The 20,952-nt window shown below is 37.4% G+C and overlaps 1 long non-coding RNA gene across 1 annotated transcript; it reads left to right on the forward strand.

Annotated features, from left to right (window-relative positions):
* The first annotated feature begins 18,515 nt into the window (after window positions 1–18,515).
* Window positions 18,516–20,133, forward strand: LOC145097755 (uncharacterized). The gene is made up of 2 exons (XR_013704486.1): window positions 18,516–19,579; window positions 19,688–20,133. It is a non-coding gene; the product is annotated as an uncharacterized LOC145097755 (long non-coding RNA).
* The last annotated feature ends 819 nt before the right edge of the window (window positions 20,134–20,952 follow it).

Genomic DNA, 20,952 nt, shown 5'->3' on the forward strand with positions numbered 1-20,952 from the left:
CCCTCTTGGGGCCTACAGCCTATCCGGACCGCTCGCTGGGCCTTCGGGATAACCGGTCCGCCCTGGGTATGTTGGCCTACAACACAAAGCAGGACCCGCCTCAACCCAACCCCAATCCAACAACCATGTGCATATAAACATATAATCATATAACAATCCACATCCAATCACATAACATAACCTCATCCTAACAAGGATACCGACCTAACTGGTCACTAGCATAGCATCATCCTATATACCAGGATACCGACCTTAACCAGGTCTCTAACATATACCATCCTAACTACCAGGATGCAAACATAGCAAAGCAACAACATAACAACAATGCCCAGATTACAATCCGATAAAGGGTCGGCCTTGGTGCCTTAGACCCTGTTGATATAGTGAGGATAACTCACCTCGCAACGGCTGACTGAAAAGGATAAGATCACGCTGCTCCAACCCCCGACACGAACTCCACCACTGATCAATACCAAAAGACTGAACTCAATAAATACCTATAATTACCAAAATACCCCTGGAAGTCAAGTGGTCAACTCTTGGTCAAAGTCAAAGTCCTCAGTCAAAGTCAACCCTCTTGACTGACTCTACTCGCCGAGTCAACCTGCTGACTCGTCGAGTCCCCATACTCTGAAACTCCCATAACATGACTCAACTCGCCGAGTCGCCCCAAGACTCGCCGAGTTCCAAAACTCTGAGTCTACCTGTACTCAACTCACTGAGTCATCCCTTGACTCACCGATTCACAGCTTAACCAGAAAAGGTTAGGACCTCACGACCAGACTCTTCGAGTCCAAAAACAGACTTGCCGAGTCCAAGGCTATCTTCAACCAACTCACCGAGTTGTTCTTCCAACTCGTCGAGTTGCTGCCCATCTTCATGCAACTCGCCGAGTACACCCATGTTGGGTTTGGAGCAATCTAACACTACCTAAGTGTGCATGCAACCCTAATAAACCTTGGATCTATGTTTTCTTCTAAAATACATGCAAATAATAACTTCCAAGGTTTCTTCCTAACTAGCATAGCATAAGGATTATGAATCATAAAAGTACTAGTAGAAATACATACCTTTTGATGATGGTTGATTGTTTGGAGTTTGAGAACCAAGCACCAATAGTGTGAATGCCTCAAATGGAATCACAAATCACCACAAACACTTGGAAAACTTTGAGAGAGTAGTATACTTTCTTGTGGAATCGACCACCACTAAGTCTCACACTACTAGTGTCACATTTCTTGCATCATATGCTTCTTTATATAGTGTGCATGGTTAGGGTGAAACCCTAATAACCCATGTCTTTTCCTTTCCAAGGATCCATAGGTTAAAAGCTCCATGGACCATCCATGGACTTCCATATTAGCTTAGCCCATTAACAAATGAGTATTAGCCCACACTATAAAATATAATAGCCCATAATTTAATCAGTCTTCTTTTTAATCTCTAAATTAATTCATAATTAATTTAAGATTAAAACTAATTAATACATGACTTCATATTAATATATTATAACTTATAATATATTAATAGATCGTAAGTATACAATTCTCATAAAATTATCCATAAATCGTTTGGGTGAAGTGCAACCCAAATGGACCATGACATGTCGGGTCAAGTATGTACCAAATAAGTTATGGACTTAGACACCTTATCCAACAGACTCCCACTTGGATAAGTCTAATAACTATATTTGCATATGTTACTTCAGGAACCAACCAACAATCGTAGCTCTCGAAAACTCTGTTAAACTATGAAGCGCCATTTTAGATAAGTGATCATATAATCCTCTGTTCTCATGATATCAGCCGGACAAATACATGGAACAACGTCGTACTTATTGTCTAGCAGTTTGTTTCCCGATTTTCGATTTGTCTGACAAAGAACTTAATCGAACACATCAATTTAGTTCTAACCGGCCGGCACATAGGTCACAACAAAATCATCGAGGGACCCAGATATCGCTTCTATTTCTAGAAGGAACAGATAAACTTCGACTCATATGCTTGTTCTACTACTTGTTGAATTGTACACAAAGGCACGTTTTATAACATCAAGTTACTGATGCGTTTACGTGCAATCAATGCACAACCAACTCATAGAACAACTCATATCTCTAGGTTTGAAGATTTATATGATATTACCGTCTCACGATCACTCGAGATAAATTCCATGAAGTGATACAAGTGAGCGTGGGTTTAATCCAATACTCATAACTTATGAGCACTCATGAATGTTGTAGCAACCATTGCTATGAGTAAACCCATTTAGCCATCTACAAACTCGATTCATGACAGTCTTGATTCATACCTACTTCCAACATATGAACGACTGTGGAGTGTTTAAATAACTTAGTCATTCGGAAAGAATAACCTAGCTATTTTGGAAGTCAAAACATGCAAAGTGAGACACAATAATAATCGAATCCAATATGGTCTCAGAACCTTTTTGAATATAAATAGAACCACATTTTATTTATCACCATATTGATTACACATTATTCATTGTATAATGTTTCAAACAATCAACTTAAGACTTGAATAAAAACAACAGTCGTCCCATGCTCCTGGCATGTACACTTTGTTTTTCTAAAACAATAGTTATGCCATACTCCAAGTATGCACACTATGTTTGTCTATGATCCTTACATTGTGATGTAGATCAATTGAACATGATTCCAATGATACTCATTTCACAATCCCAAATCCTTATTGTAAATGTGAGAATCCCCGATTCCTATCATTTACCAAAAAAATCTGTTAGATTTTAAACTTTTATGCAATGTTCCTCTTGTAATGATTATGCACAAAGTCACCAAAACCTTGTCACCAGTCATTACAGAGTATTCCAAAGAAGGTCAACTTCTATGGAACGGAAGTCTCATATTCAAAGTACATTGCTTTGAACATCCTTCTTGCATTAAGGTTTTCTAATCTTACATAGATTGAATAACTTCCACCTATGGAGACATTTCCATAGTCCCATTTTGACTATCACTTCCGAACAAGAGTTACTTCTTTTCAGAACATATCAATACGGTCCTTTCCGACAACTTACATCATACTTCCAACTTTCCCTGAGCAACCAATCTTTGGCGAACCTCAGATTGTCCTCGACAATTGCTTAATCACTTTAGTCATATCCAGTTCTAGACTTTTCCCTTCTCAATGCCTTAAGCATTTGGAAAATTTAGAAAAGATGAATATTATAGCACATGCAATCGATCCTATATCTGAAGCATATGGGACACGATTCATGATGTTTGACATAAAGACATGATACTAGACCAGTCTTTTGCTACAATATTTTTTATCTGCCATGTTTTCAAAATTTAACTATGAAGAGGGATGTCGTAATCATAATCGAATTTTGAAAACACAATATATATATATAGAATTTCTTCAAGTTGAACCATTCAGACATAAAATTCATATATATGTCCTTGACTAAAGATGATTAAAATCTCAATCTAAGCTTCTAGAATTGAAATGAAGTATAGTTTCCTCTCCCTTAATTATAGCAAAACGACTTTTTCAACCCCTACAACTTCATGAATTGAAACTTTTGTTTTTCTATAATTAACATTGCTAGCTTGCAATACTAATCATAATTATCATACTCCCACTAACATGATGATTATTAGCAAAACACTTATGCTCCCACTAGCTCTGACATATTTCCAGAAATCTGCTGGACTTCCGAAATTTAGATTCATACACCCTTTCCTAGATAGCTCACATGTGTGTCTAAGCAATTTCAAGAACTATGAAAGGGATGTCGTAATCATAGTCTCAATTTCTTAGACCTTTGCCATTTCTCACAAGTCCATGTTAGTGTGCCGGTTAACCACACACGCTCCACTAACGAATTTTGAAAATGCAAATAACACAATTGATATCTACGTAAAATCTACTTAGTGAAAGCGTTTCCTCACCATCATTTTCATGAATCGGAGAGAAACCTTATGACACTTAGATTTTATAGTGTATGAGTTCCTATCCATGTGAATTTGTCAAAACTATAATCACAAGATAAGGTTAGTGACAAATTCAGCCTTACATGGATTAAACTTGTTCAATCTTAGTTTCTTGTCACCTTGGTAGCACAAGGCCCACCAATGCTTCCAAGTTGAACTCTGATAACTCACATGCAAATTCAACTTATTTGAAGTAGGTACAGAAATAAGAATTATGTCAACACGATAGGTTGCAAACCTTAAGTCGTGTGCTAGTGATAAATTACAGGTTTTACTCTTGATTAAATCTTGAAACTCTTTCGGGATCTTTAAGGCTCCCACTGTCCCCTTGATATATAAGTTTCCCCAGTCAAGAACCATTCCTTGACAAAAAAATATTCAAGGGATAGTGCGGATTCTTATCAAGACTAACACTTCGCACAATTGGTCTTAGTTGGTCTTTGTCTCATCCAAGACATCACAACTTACCAATCTCAAATGTACAAGGGTAGAAACATTTTACGCTACATTTGATAAGTGTTTTAAACCTTACTTTATGTCACTCAATGTTACAATCTTGGAGTATGAATCTAAGAATTGTTTTGGAACTAAGTATGACTCATCTTCTTGATTTTAACCAATCCAACAATTCATGACCTCTCTTCTTAGCCATAACAATGCACTAAGATGTCCTTAGAGTATGAGTTTGTGATATGGTTTCATAATCATTAAGATGATCATGAAATATGATACTAAAGTACTCTCCCATCCTTTTAGATTTGAGAAACTTTTATCTTTCTGCCTAATTTGATTCTTCTCATTTGTTTTGTCATACATTGTAACCTTTTCAATGTTACAGAATTATACTTAACCTCATAAGTATAATCATATTTACTAATCTTTAGTAAATCATGACAAATCAATCTTTGTGGTGGACCTTGACCAGCGCACACCCAGTGTACCTAATTCCTTAGTCCTTCAATTGACTCACATATACATGTGATCAAAGAATTAGGCTTAATTTTCAAAGATGAAAATTCTCATTCATCATACAATACAACTTGTATGATTCCAAGTTTCTGTCCAATTGAAACTTGGGTGATGAAAAACTTTCTTCATCTGGTAAATTCAGACACTACCACAAATGAAAGAATCAAATCCACTTTCCAATATTGCTATTACTGGAAACATATAAGCAACAATTTTCCACAGATGCCATTGTAAGGATATTTTTAAAATAAATAAAATTAAAACCCTTTTTTCTTTTATTTTAAAACTTTGCGGAAAAACTTATCCTTACAATCCACATGAAAACCTTGTTGTTATCTATTCATAAGCAATATATTATAACTCTTAAGCAACAGCTCAAAATTCTGATTACCGAACCATGCGATCAAAACCCACCTTTGCAATCAGAATCAACATATACTTACTTTAAGCTTCCTATCTTTTCTTTGATTCTTAAAAACATCAGCATGTGACCCATTCACATTATGTAATAAGAATCTCCAAATAGGAACTTAATAGAGTTAGATAGTGGACTTTACCCAAAGTAGAGTCAAACCTCTTGACTTGATCAACCTTATGACCTTTCAGGTGAATAGGGCAGCTTCGCAACCAATGCCCCTTCCTTTGGCAATAAAACATATAGACCCTTTGGTAATGGCACATGAGACTATCTCAGACTTAGCCTTTCTCTTTACCATTTGGTCAACCGAGTTGACTATGGCCGATCCCTTTCCATTGGGAAGAGAAATGCTTTTCTAGATATCCAATGCTACCATTGTCAATGTCCATTTAAGACTTGGGAAGTTGTTCTTTTAATCAAATTTGCTTTACTGGTGTTCCAAATCATTGCTGATTCCACAACACCAAGCAAATAGATAACATCATTAAGGGTCATGTCATTGTCTGCCTCATAGTAGTCCCAAAGAGACTCACTATGTTACTAAGAAAGTGATTGAACATCCAACTTTCACGAGACTTTGACACCTAACTCTCCCGGCTTGTCAATATGTGACTTTATCTCCAAGATGTGAGCATACATAGACTATGCTTGCCAATAGGGATTGAGTGACTTTAAACTTTTCAAGAACTTGTGGGTGAGGGAGAATAATTGGAGGTGGTGGAGGAAGTGAAGCATGATGTTGAGGGACACCATCTTCAAGAGATTTGGGAAGATCATAGTTGTCTGAACCAGACATCTATAATGGGAGAAAATCAAGTTAGTTAATTCAAAGTCCTTAATATAACAACCAACATGAAATATTAAGGCTAGGACCCAACACAATATTTTATAATTTGGAAGAGGGATGCCGTAATCCAAGCTATAAAATATTTGAAGGTAGGCGAATGACGATTCACCAATTTCCACCATGAAAAACGAAATAATTTATTAGGTTTTAATTGGATTTGAAATTCCTAGATCTTTTGAGATTCATTGAACTTTTCAATGGCATGTTTCAATCTCGAGTGTGCCCTCTCAAATTTTGTGACTGGGATGCCGAGGATCACAAAACAAGGTGTGAATAACCATACCAATTCACTTGGTACCCTTAATATTATCACCCAATCAATGTGCCGGTTAACCACACACGCTCCATTGATCTATGACAAACATTAAGTCACCCTTCGTGATCCTTACTAGTCCAAGTTAGTGTGCCGGTTAACCACACACGCTCCACCAACGACTTGGTAAGGTACAAAGTGTGAATTCCATGGGATAGCACCAAATTCACATTTTTCCTGAAGTAACTAAGATTGGGAATTAAATAAAACATTTAGTTACTTTATAATAATCATTATACTTTTAATGAGAATTTAAAGTCATTGTCCTACCCGTTCGGCTAACGACCCTCCACCAGTCAAGCAAGCGGTGGGTGAGAGTGGACACCCATTAAGTCGTCATTTTATAGGCAACAACCTTATACCCACCTTATAGACCGGCTTCGTGAATGAGGCCTACTAACAGTAAAACGACTTGTTCTTATACATATATATATATATATATATATATATATATATATATATATATATATAATAATCAACCATTAATCTTATAATAGTATAAGGGTAGAATTTTAACTTTTAAAACTTCTAGGGTATGGAATTAAAGTTTGTGTGAGACTTTACAAATTCCAAAACTTGAGGGCAAGTTTTGAACAATTCATAAACTTTTGGATATTCATAACTTATGAGTTTTAATTAAGTGTTTAATACTTTTAATGAAGAGTCTCTTGGAAATCCATAACTTGAGGACAAGTTATGAAGTCCATAAAAGCATTTATTAGAAAAACTCTTCTAAAGTGTAACTTATGACTTCTTAAAAAAAACATTTAAAAGAAAAAACTTTTGGAATTCCATAACTTGAGGACAAATTATGAATTCCATTAAAACACATTAAGATCAAGAATTAACTAACAAACAATTTGCAAATAATTCCTATGATCTAACAAAACTCATATGAACATGAACATCCACATCAACAATTTCAAGAATCATATGAACACATATAAAATTGAAATTTTGATTATAACTTTGAAATTAGTCCACCATCATCATTACCACATCAAAAATAGGTTTTATAAGATCAAAACAGTTTAAGGTAATGATTCTAGACCAATTCCAGCACCAAAACTCGAAAATCTTGACTCAGGCCTGCCAACTCGTCGAGTGCATGAACTGACTCGGCGAGTTGGTTGAATCTACACATGGACTCGGCGAGTACCATGAATGGACTCGGCGAGTCTGCTGTGCAGAATGCAATTTTTCGACATTTTTCAGCAATTTGCATCAAGTATTCAAGAAAACAAGCCTAGGCTCTAATACCACTGTTGGGTTTGGAGCAATCTCACACTTCCTAAGTGTGCATGTAACCCTAATAAACCTTGGATCTATGTTTTCTTCTAAAATACATGAAAATAATAACTTCCAAGGTTTCTTCCTAACTAGCATAGCATAAGGATTATGAATCATAAAAGTACTAGTAAAAATACATACCTTTTGATGATGGTTGATTGTTTGGAGTTTGAGAGCCAAGCACCAATAGTGTGAATGCCTCAAATGGAATCACAAATCACCACAAACACTTGGAAAACTTTGAGAGAGTAGTATACTTTCTTGTGGAATCGGCCACCACTAAGTCTCACACTACTAGTGTCACATTTCTTGCATCATATGCTTCTTTATATAGTGTGCATGGTTAGGGTGAAACCCTAATAACCCATGGCTTTTCCTTTCCAAGGATCCATGGGTTAAAAGCTCCATGGACCATCCATGGACTTCCATATTAGCTTAGCCCATTAACAAATGAGTATTAGCCCACACTATAAAATATAATAGTCCATAATTTAATCAGTCTTCTTTTTAATCTCTAAATTAATTCATAATTAATTTAAGACTAAAACTAATTAAATAACATGACTTCATATTAATATATTATAACTTATAATATATTAATAGATCGTAAGTATACAATTCTCATAAAATTATCCATAAATCGTTTGGGTGAAGTGCAACCCAAATGGACCATGCCGGGTCGGGTCAAGTATGTACCAAATAAGTTATGGACTTAGACACCTTATCCAACAACCCATGTGACTCGCCGAGTACCACTAGCTCTTAACCCATACAGAGGCTTTCGAAGCCATGCAGGGTCTCAAATCCATAGATCTACTCTTATACAAGCCATCCATCATGTAAAGTGGCAAACTTTACGTGAATCCAAGGAGATCTAATCATAATACACTCTTGGCTAAGGTTTGGGACTAAAAGGCTTCATCAACAACTCTTGAATAGGGACTTTATGCTCTTTTGGATCATCACTACTCTAGATCTGAGGTAGCAACCTCAGATCCAACCTCCAAACTCAAGATAGCACTAGATAGATTCCCAAAAATCCCACAAATGATAGATCTAGATGGATAACAGCTCAAGCAACGAATCCTTACCTCCAAAGAAGAATCCAACAGAAGAATAAGCCAAAACCTTGCAAAGCCCCTTGCTCCAAGCCTCTTAATCTTCAAAGATTTCTTCAACAAACACTCCTTCAAGATCCAAATGCTCTCTAATTCTCTCACACACGAATATTAGGGTTTCTGGACTTCAAGGGAGAGCAAAGAGGCTGGGGAGAGGGTATTTTGTTCTTTATATAGGGCTCAATCCCTGGGATTAGGGTTTTCTCCACATAGCACCAACTCGCCGAGTCCAGCCGCCGACTCGCCGAGTTGGCCACTTAACACGCGACCAGAATCGCGACCCTACTCGCCGAGTCCACCCATGGACTCGCCGAGTTGACCATTCACATTTTCACTTTGAACCCTGAACTTGCACTCCTGAACTCGGGATGTTACAATTCTCCCCCACTTAAATTAGGCTTCATCCTCGAAGCCTGCGACAACCCAACTCCAAAAACTACTCTCGCAATGCACCACCTGGCATCAACCAGACCAGGTTCCTCAAAACACAACCACCGAAACCCAAAACCTAACTCTTCCCCAGCGGTGTCCTGACCAACGCCTCATCCTCTGATAACCACACTTATCAACCGAGTACCATTCCAGGATACTTCACTCGCCCCAAATCACCACGATCGCTTGACCCTTACACAACTAGACATCCCCTAGTACCGGGTCCTGACCCGGTACCAAACTGCTATCCCTTTCCTAGACTAGCATAACTTTTATCGAATTCACTTCTAGGACTCATCCCGCTTTCAATCCGGATCCAACTCTTTTCCTTTCGCGCTGACAGGATGACCCATCCTTCAACTCCTGAGCAACTCTCCTAAGCTCTCCTCTGCAATCACGCCCACATCCTGAACCTGATCCAACATCCTCGGGCTGGAAAACCCGGCACACTGACAATACCTCTAGACATCCCCATGAATGGTAACCAATGAAACTCCCAATACCAAAACCTTTAACCGAACCATAACCCTCAAGGAACAAACGAATACAATACCAAAAATCACACAACGAGACTAGCAGATATACCATACTCCATAATAATCACAAGATAACCAAATATCAAGAAGGAAACATACCCGCAATTAGCATGTAAATGGACCACAAAGGTCCAATAACATGTAAGAGGGTAATTTGGGCCCAATAGGAATGTGAGTGGACCACCAAGGCCCAACCAACATGTGACCCATAGCTCAGGCCCAAATTAACATGTAAATGGGTCGTAAGGCCCAATAAACATGTCATGGAAAATATTGGGCTTAATATAGACTTACATGGGCCCTTAAGGCCCATTTGCCATGTAACGTGAATATTAGGCCCAATAAAATTGTTATCGATGTATTACGTCAATTTGTTATTATTTTGTTGTTTGTTTTAGTTCGGGGTTTACTGAATTGAATAGAAAAAGTCCTCTTTTTGTAAAAACGGCGTTCTTGGCCAATAAGTCTCAAATTTTCAATCAAGGCCCAAAGTTTTGTAAAAATAACACTTTAGTCCATAATTTATAAAAATTTGTAATTTCATCCCAAATGTTTAGAAATTCATAGATTTAATCCAAAATTTTATATTTTGACATTTATGGCCCAGTTTTGCAGAAAATTACATTTTCAGCCTCTTGTTTGCAAAAATTGTCACTTTCAACCCAATTTTGATAAAAGTTACATTTTTGGTCCAATTTAGAAATAAATGTTATTTTCACTGTTAAAATTTACATTTATGACTCAAACATTGGTCAAATAACATTTTTAATCCCAAAACTTCCATTTTTTTCGCAAATTTGGGCCCAAAACTGTGAGGCCCAAATGTTTGGCCCATTAAGCTAAAATTTACATTTTTGGCCCTTTGGAAAGTATGTTTATCATAAAAATCCCTTTTTTATACAAGTAGGACCTTTTTGGTCTCTATAAAAACATAAATGTCACTTTTTGCCCTTATCTTTTGTTTTCTTAACAATTTTGACCCTTAACAAGGTTTTTGTTTTAAACTTTTATATCTTAAACATATAATCACTTTTGACTTGATAATATGATGTATAAAGTGTCTTAGTTCATGGATCTTTACTCAATGTTACTTAAATTGTCGAGATTTGTTAAGATCTAACACAATTTTACAAAATAAACTAAGAAATCACACAAGACATGCATATAACACATAGATCTACACATTTTACTTGCAATCTCCCCCAAAAATCATATGAAAACCGAAAACGAGGGGGTATGAACTCACCTTTGCTTTGATGTTTCGGTTTTGAAGAAGAATGGAAGAAGATTTTTGGTCCTAACAACACCTTGAAGTAGTTTTCGAGCTTATGAAGTTTCTAATGTGTGATCATGGAATAAAGCTATGTAAGAAGGAGTTTTTTTCATGTTAATATGAAAGAAGATACTTGTGTTTGACAATAAATTACCAAAGATTGGAAATACTTAATGAAGATCCTTAGAACTCTAGCAAATTTTCGAGATCTTGGAGGAAGGAGGATGATCTTTGAGAGTGTTTGGAGAGTGTTTGAAAAAGAGAGTGTGTGTGTGTGTGTGTGTGTGTTTAGCTCTCGGCCGTGAGATAAAGAAGAGAGAGGGTGAGAAGAGTGTGCATGGATATATGGAACTTGTATAGATGTATGTGATGCATTAAGCTTGGTTATCCTTTAAAAAAGTGATGTGTCATGGTGTGGATTAATTAGCCATTTCTCCTTTTTTTTATTTAAATTAGCCGAGAATTGGATTAGGAAGGAGGAAGTGAATTAATTTGGGCCGAATCTTGATCCTTACTCGAAATCATGAGGCCCATAGAGTAGTTTTCGGCCCAATGGGCTCATTAGATGGTTCACGGCCCAAGTGGCATAAAAGAATGGATATATGGCTTACTAGGGTTATTTGGATTAGTTATGGCCCAATGAGGCCCATTAGGGTTAGAATGAATCATTCTAGGCCCAAATGGTCCAAAATGTTATAGATTTGTGAATTGGGTCCATTTAGAATCCAAATAGGGTTTCTAAGCCCAAAATAGTTGGATTGAATGCTTATTGGTCCATTAGGCCCAATAAGGAAATCCTAGTCCAATATGGACTCAAACCAGGATTCTTAGGGTTTTCAGACTCTTTGTTGAACATGAAAGGTGAATTTAAATGAGCACTGAGTGATATTTACTTAGAGTGTATGTTTTACAATAGTTGAATGATTACACGAGAATGGAATTTCCTAGCTAAAATACTAGTTGTGACATTAAGCCCATAACTATAAATGATATGTACTTAACCCGGGAGTATCATGGTCCATTTGGGTTGCCTTCATCAGAACAATCTAATAGGATGGATATTTGAGAAAGAGGTTATTTATGATTTACTAATATATTATAAGTATAATATATTAATTGAGAAATCATAATATTTAATTAGTATTGATCAAGAATTAATTTGGAAATAATTTAGTGATCAAAAGAGACTAATTAAATTAACAGTGACTAATTATGTAAATTAGTGATACATATAGTTTGGGCTTTTGATCCATGATGGACTAAGTTTATGCAAGAGTCCATGAAGACTTAGCCCACATGAGTTATGGATCATAAGCCTATGTGTATGGATTAGGGTTTACACATGACCCTTGGATTCCTACACTATATATGTGTTATCCCTTAGCCTAAAATCGGCCCCCTAAGTCTTCTAGGAAGAGATATAGCCGATTTTGGAGTGTCTAGCCTCTCTCTCAAAGTCCTCCTTTGTTCATGGTGTGTGTGAACCATTTGATGCATCACACTTGAGGTGCTAAGCTCTTGAAAGGCCAAAACTACAAGCTACAATAAAGAGGTATTCTTCTAACTTGATTTTATGATTTATATGTCAAAATTGTATGCTAGTTGTAGGTTTCATGCTTTGGATAATTTTTTTATTGCATGTATAACTAGAGAAAACTTAGATCCAAAGCATTAGGGTTGTATGTGCACCATAGGAGTGTTATAGTACATAAAACCCAACAGTAGTATCAGAGCCATGGGTAGTTTTGTAACATCCCGACTCCCAGGTATAGTATATATATATATATATATATATATATATATATATATATATATATATATATATATATATATAATTATGAGTTTATTGAGTAACTCGACGAGTTGGAAGGACCAACTTGCCGAGTTGGCGTTGTGAGAGGAAACTCTAAATTTCCAGGGTTGGGTCCTATTTAAAGAACCTTAATCCCTCATTTCTACCTCACTAGCCACCTTACTCCCCTGTCTGAAACCCTAATCGTCTATATTTATCTAAGAGAGATAGAGAGATAATCTTTGGGCATTTTAGTGCACCTTTTGAAGAGAAGAGAAGAGTATCAAAGCAAGGAACGAGAAGAGGCTGTTGGATTTGGTGTTATTTCATCCATAGCTTCTGTAGAAGGTAAAAAGTCTTCACCTTGCTCATTATTGTGATTAGATCTCGTTTTCATGGAGTTTTAGGGCTTTTTCCATCTTGCCTTGAGACTTTGAGTGTGTTGAACTCACCAAGAGATTGAGACTTCAGATCTGGAGCTTGTGAGGTCCCTAGAGTCCAAAGGTCCCAGCTTTATCCACCTATAGAGGATCTTTTATGCTTAAGACCCTAAATGGAGCTTGTTTTGGCATTTCAAGCCCTAAGTGCCATGCATGGATGTAAAGATTGTGGCTTTATGTGGTATTTCATCCTTGGGAGGCTAGATCTAGAGTTTGGGGTTGTGAATCTACCTTAAAACGTCTGAATGAGAAAAAAAGACTTAAGGGACTCGTCAAGTTGATGAGCCAACTCGACGAGTTGGCTAGGGTTTTCCTCGACGAGTCTAGACACGAGTAACTCGATGAGTTGATGAGACAACTCGACAAGTTAATTTGAGTTCTCACGAATTTTCTGAAGGAACGAGGGGACTCGACGAGTCACATAGATGCAATTGACGAGTCGGGTCAACATGGACAGTTGAATCGAGTGTTGACTTCAGTTGACTTTAGGGTTTGGTCAAGACAGGTATTATGGAGACCATGGAGGGGTAGAATGGTCTTTTACCCATTCCAGGAGTTAGAGAGAGAGAGAGAGAGAGAATAGCCTTTGGTTTATCTAGAGTTGTGATTGGAGTGTTAATTAGAGATAATTGTCATATGTGTTAGGCGGAGGCTAGATCGGTGATTCGTGTACGATGTTTATTTGCTTGCTTACGAGGTTAGTCTTTTCAATATACTTACCTTGAGTGGTAATTTTGTGTAACCGGAGGGTCTTATGTATTTATATTGAGTATTGTGACATCATGCATTATGTCTTTGTGATTTATGTTGTGTATTATGCTGAGTTTTACTGAGTTAGGATCGGAGGGTCCACCCAAGTTGTGGGACCGGAGGGTTCCACTGAGGCACATCGACCAGAGGGTCTTATTTGAGATATAGCCATGAGTGGCTAATGAGTTATGTGTGGTATTTTGGGGAACTCACTAAGCTTCGTGTTTACCGTGTTATGTATTATGTGTTTCAGGTACTTCTCAGGATCACGGGAAGGTGTCGGCTTGATTGTACATACTAGTTGGAGTTTACATTTGAGGATCTTGGATTGTGTTTAACAATTTATGAACATGTGTTTTTGATAAATTGTCATTTGGAGATTTTTGAACTGTGTTTTATGAGAATTATGTGATTTTAAAAACGAAAAAAAATTGTTTGAAAATTTGCGTTGTTACAAGTTGGTATCATAGCCTTGGTTTGAGGGATTCGAATATACTTTCAGGTGTGTCTGGACTCAAACTGAGGATTTGAGAAATTTTTTCAAAAGAAATTGTTTTTCTAAACAAGTAAGAGTTTTAAGTGAAAAATGAGTTGGAGCAGTGTGTACAATCAGCCAGAGCCCGAACGGTGATTTCCCAAAAATCCCTTACTTATTTGTGTTATGAGATATTTATGAGATGTTAGGGATGCATGCTAGAGGCTAGGTATTTTATATTTTAGGTCTAGAGTTGGCTGATTTGTGATGCCTTAGCCTAGGAGTTGTTGTCATCTGTTGTTGCCTTAAGTATGTGTTGAGTAGGAGTATCTAGCAGGAATCACTTAGATAGAGTTCTGAGTCGAGGGATAATCTAGGAGAGATATCTAGATGAGTATATGAGGAGTCTACTAAGAGAGTAGTATAATATTCGTGAGAGATAGAGTACTTGTGAATTGGAATCCTAGGAGGAGGACTTGGGGTGACTACAGGTTGGTGTGGAAGGTAATATTGGGGTCGTACTACTGAAAACACTGGATCTGTATGCAACCCAAGTAAGAATCTTAGGGTACTAAGGAGCATGTAGGGGCGGGAAATCGAGTGTGAGTATGCTCGAACGAGTCTCTAATGATTTTTGTGTTGTGTTTCAGAGACATCATGGTGGGTACGCGCCACAACCCCGAGGGCGGTCGTGCAAGTGACGAGGAGATCCGCAGGATCATTCATTAGGAGGTGGCCGCAACTATCCGAGAGGCGATACCGGAGATGTTTGGGTTTATTAAGACCACACTAATTGAGACATCTGATGAGCGTTATGTTGTTGTTACTGAGGCTGTTGTTGCTGCAGCCACTGCAGCCCTAGTCGCTGCTAGGCCACAAGGAGGTGAGTCTTTGTTGTTCTGGGAGTTCAGCAACACGAAGCCACCAGAGTTTGATGGGACACATGATCTGATTGTTGCTATGAGATGGATCTCCAACATCGAGGGGTGTTTTTACACATGTTCATGCCCCGGGCACTTGAGAGTTCGGTTTGTGTTGAACCAGCTTCGCTTGGGAGCGAAGGACTGGTGGAAGTTTGTGACAGCCACTTTTACTTTTGCAGACCATGTTGTAGTGACGTGGGAGAGGTTCACACGGTTGTTCCAAGACGAGTATGTTCTCCCGGTGGAGAGGGAACGGTTATCCCATGATTTTATGTCTCTCAAGTAGAAGACAGAAACTGTGACTGAGATCTCGAGGATGTTCCATGATAGGGCATTGTTTTGCCCTGAGCATGTGTCTATTGAGGAGGCACGTGTGAGTCGTTATCTGAGCATACTGAGAAGGGATATACGGGAGTTCGTGGCGAACTCGTCTTATCGTACATTGGCCTATTTGCAGACCAATGCCCGACGGAGGGAGATTGAGCTAGAGTTATAGGCCAGGGAGGAGGGAGAGTCCCAGGGGAGGGATCGGAGACCGATACAGTCATAATCGGCGACGAAGCGGACAAAGCCCGTTGATGCAAGAGTTGGGGGCCAGAAGGTCCGCACTTGTGGTAAGTGCGGAAAGAGTCACGAGGGATCATGTCGGGAAGGGATTTGCTACAATTGTAGCAAAGATGGGCACATGGCGAAGGATTGCCCCCAAGGGGTTTGTAGTTTGTTTTCACTGCAACCAGACTGGACATCGGAAGGTTGAGTGCCCTCAGCTGATTCAGGGATCAGCCCAGGGTTCCACTCCTGCTGCTTTGCGTGCTGCTGATAGTCGGCCGGTGAAGGCCGAGGCTTCGAGGGCTCGTGGGAGAGCTTTTCAGCTGACAGCAGAGGAGGTCCGTGCAACACCTGATTTGGTTAGTAGATATTTCCTTATTTATATTATTTTGAGATTTTTTGTGCTTATTATGTGTTGTATATAGGTACTTTTCTTGTGAGTTCTGTACCTAATTTTGTGTTATTTGACTTGGGTACGAGTCGATCCTTCGTGTCTTTAGCTTTTAGTCGTCACACCAGTATCCGACGTGAGGCGTTGAGTCGACCTCTAAGGGTTTCTATAGCCGACGACCATGCGGTTTTCTCTATTGATGTATTCCTGGGATGTGTACTAGAGATTTTTGGTGTTGAGTTTCTAATAGACCTGGTGACGATCGCGATAAGTGATGTCTGTGTCATAGTGGGCATGGACTGGTTCGGTCGGTTTGGAGTTATGATCGACTGTGAGCGTTAGATGGTGACCATACGAGACCCTAGTGGGGGAGTGATTACGGTGTATGGCGAGGGTACCAGATCTGGATCAGCTTTCTACTTTGCTGCCAGGGCAAGACAAAGTCTACAACAGGGTTGTATGGGCTATTTGGCGTACGTGATGGATACATGGGTTGCTACAGAGAGGCCGAGTTTTATCTCCGAGGTTCCGATAGTGTGCGAGTTTCCAGATGTTTTTCTCTAGGAGTTGTCGGGTGTGCCTCCCGAGAGGCAGGTGGAGTTCCGAATTGATTTGGTTCCGGGTGCGACGCCTATTGACAAGGCACCTTATCGCCTTGCGCCTCCAGAGATGCAGGAGTTATTCTCACATCTCTAAGAGTTGTTGGGGAAGGGTTTATCAGACCGAGTAGCTCGTCGTGGGGAGCACCTATCATTTTTGTTAAGAAAAAGGATGGTTCACACCGGATGTGCATCGATTACCGGGAGTTGAACAAGCTGACTATCAAGAACTGTTATCCACTAACGAGGATCGACGATATCGTTTGGCTGTGCTTTTGTTTTGGAATTTTATATATGATTTTTAAATATGTCATACTATAATTGTAATCTGGAAAGGATAACTTTCTTTGGAATCTGTTATCTTTTCAGAAAAGGAAAACTGGTTTACAGAATTTTATCATCCCTAGTTGTTATTGTAAACTTGATTTTAATATTTATATAATTTTCAAGATCCATTAATGTCAAAATCATACATTAGTATATTAAGATTGATGCTCAAAACTCATTCTGATTACAAATGGCTTCTATTTATGGTTTAAGATTCCATCTTGACGACTTTTAACCTCTTTTTGCCTTTTGTTCAGAATTTGCTTGGATGGGCATCTTTACATCAGACAACACTGGATTGGAATGTTACTTAGGTCTAACCTAGAATTGAAGTTCAATATGATTGTATTCTGGTGTTTGGTATGCTCCTGAATCCGGTTTACGTAAACCAAGGAGATACAACTCAAGCTTAATCAGGACGGACTTGGAATGAAAGAGTAAGTATAAAGATAAACGGAATATAAGAAATAACAACATGTTGTTGTCTTTTTGGTATTATGGCATCATACTTTTCATTTCTATGAATTGCAACATTATACCTTTGATTTATATGTTATTCATAGCAATGTAATTTCATTTTATTACTCAAAATAGCAACGTATTTTTATTTCTTTATTCAAATTACTGTTTGTGGGCCATGCATAAAGGCCTTTTTTCTAGTTCGTCCTAGGCATTTGAATCCTGAGGACCGGCCCGGTAATAAACTTGAGTTAGTTAGACCCTTTGAATGTTTCGGTAATCTTATGTATAATAATACTTGGTCAACTTTATTTCATCATGTTTAGTCTTATGTTTAACAACTAATGGGACAAGAGCAACGATTACATAGATAAAGCCATAATAAAGATTTTTAACCATATTTGAAGTTTTGAACAGTATTTTATACCCACGCTAGCAATAACTAGCGGGAAAACGATTACAAAGATAAAGTCATAATAGGTTATTTTAACCACACAACCCACAAACTACTTAAAAAAACTTACCAACCGAATGTTATAAAGAATCTCTTTTGATGGTTGTATTCGTTGCAAAGAGCAACTTTTCTTCTTTTTTTTTAGACTAAACTGCACAAATGGTCTCTGTGGTTAGCTGAAAATTGTTACTTTGGTCCAAAAATATTTGGACTAGCACCAGAAGTCCAAACTTTTTATTTTGTTGCGGGTTTGGTCCAGTTTGCTTTCAACTTTTTTATAATGACGGATTTACCCTTGTTTTTTTAGTTTATTTATTTATTTAAATATTTTTATAATTATAAGAAAATAAAAAACTAATTTTTCTCTCTCTCTCTCACCAAAAATCTACAACAAAGAACACAACCTAACCATGGCTTCCCACCATACACATCTTCTCTCATAGTGGACCATGAATCGCTAACATACACACACCTCTCGATCTCTCAAAAAACACACATGTTGTCAAATCCATCTCTCAGAAAACCCATCTATATGAATCGATTTTCAATCAATCTATATAAACGACTGTGGTGGCGTTTTGGCTCAATCAAACCGTTAGTGGTGTTACAACAACTGTTGTCGTGTTACGGATCCGATTAACAACCCTACATAAAGGAGTCGACCACGTTCTGATTTGAAGATGAAGGTCGATGATGGTTTGGTTGCGATGAAGGGTGAAGGCTTTCGACCTGTCAAGATGATGGCGACAAATACGATTTGTTCAATACTTAACTTGAGAATAGATCGAATTTTCTATTACAGCCAAACCGTCGCAGCCCCAAATCCATTTCCTCAACACCACCGAAGCACCACTATCAAAGCAATTAGGGTTCATAAGAACATATTAGAAATTAGGGCTCGTCCCTATCTCTCAAGCTTTTCTTCGTTTGCTTCATCATCTCCAAATAGATAGAAGAGACGAACTCAAACGTATGTCCTCAATTTCTGAATATCAACCCACTGATATTTTTTTTTTCTTTTTTCACGACACCTGCAAATCAGAAACGAATGAGAGGTTGGGATAGAAAATCTGAAGGTGGATGAAGAAGGGGATGTGTTCTTCAAAAAAATTCACAGGCATCTCATTGCTTTTGGATTGAATGTGGTTCACAAAGAAGATGATGAATAGTGGATCCCCTAATAAAAATGTAAACCCTAACGGCTTCTGTCTTCTGTTCCTTTTTTATACCCCAAAAGGAATCAAAAATAGGGTATGTCTTCTATCTTCTAAATTTGTGGTGCTCGAATCTTGTTGTGTTCTTGCTTGTTGGGAAGACATCTGCATTAACGATAAATGTTGCTGGCTTCATCGATTTCAGATCATCATTTTTTCATGGTTTGCTGGGAGAAGATAAGTTGGGTTAGCTTCGTATAGGAGAGAGAGAGAGAAGGAGAGAGAGAGAGATTGGTTTTTTATTTTCTTTTAATTATAAAAATATTTAAATAAATAAAAAAGCTTAAAAAACAAGGGCAAATTCGTTATTATAAAAAAGTTCAAAGCAAACTGGACTAAACCCGCAACAAATGAAAAGTTTGGACCTCTGGTGGTGCTAGTCCAAATCTTTTTGAACCAAAATAGCAATTTTCAGTTAACCACATGAACCATTTGTGTAGTTTAGTCCTTTTTTTTATTACAAAAATGAGTTGGTCAGAGAAATTGTTTGTAAAAATGGGTTAGTTTTAAAAACAGTTGTAAACCGGTTTTGTTGGCCATATTTTGTCAAACGTTTTTTACAATTTACACTTTCAACCTTTTTTATTTTTATTTTCAACCCTTCAACCTATATTAATATTACACTAACATCATTTTTGTCTTTTAAATTTTATTTCATACATACCTTTTAATTAAAATGATATAAACTACACACCAAAAAAATAGAAACTTTAGCATAATAAAATTTAAAAAAAAAATAATTTTAATATTAAGATGTTACGAATGAATTTAAAAAAAAATACGAGAGAGAATAAACATGAAATTACAAACTCAGTTAAAAAAATATACCATCTATATTGCATTGGATATTGGTTAAGAATTTGGATAGTTTTTTTATTATAGCCAAATTAGTGGCGTATCCACAACTACGAGGTTCATCGTGATGACGAATATCCATTTTGTTATGAATTCAACTTTTCATGCCTCCAACCTTGACTAACATAACGTTTAGAGTAATATGCTTAAATGTTCCAATTCGAATTCAACCAATAATCAACATGAGTGAGTGGTGCAAAAGTAGAATTATATTGTTATTTATATGTCATAGTAGTGTGTACATGATTAACAATGGAAAGAAGGTTATCTTTTTATTGTATATACAATATAATTGCATGTGAACAATGAAATCTGTCAATTTGCTACTACTAACCACATGTGTATGTATGCTGAAACTAATGGACGATGTATGTATTTCCTCCAGTTTCATATATTTGTAACCATATGACAAATATGTAGGCACCTTTCATTATAGTTAAATTCAATTAAATGATAGTTTTGTGCATGGTGTCAGGTGTAACCGTGTAACAAACATATGTCACATACATGATGGTAGAAATGTATTTCAATTTAATGTATCTTCACTATGCTTTC

Source organism: Lactuca serriola, chromosome 4 (assembly GCF_051521515.1).
Source record: "Lactuca serriola cultivar US96UC23 chromosome 4, Lser_US96UC23_V15, whole genome shotgun sequence".
Taxonomy (NCBI): Eukaryota; Viridiplantae; Streptophyta; class Magnoliopsida; order Asterales; family Asteraceae; genus Lactuca; species Lactuca serriola.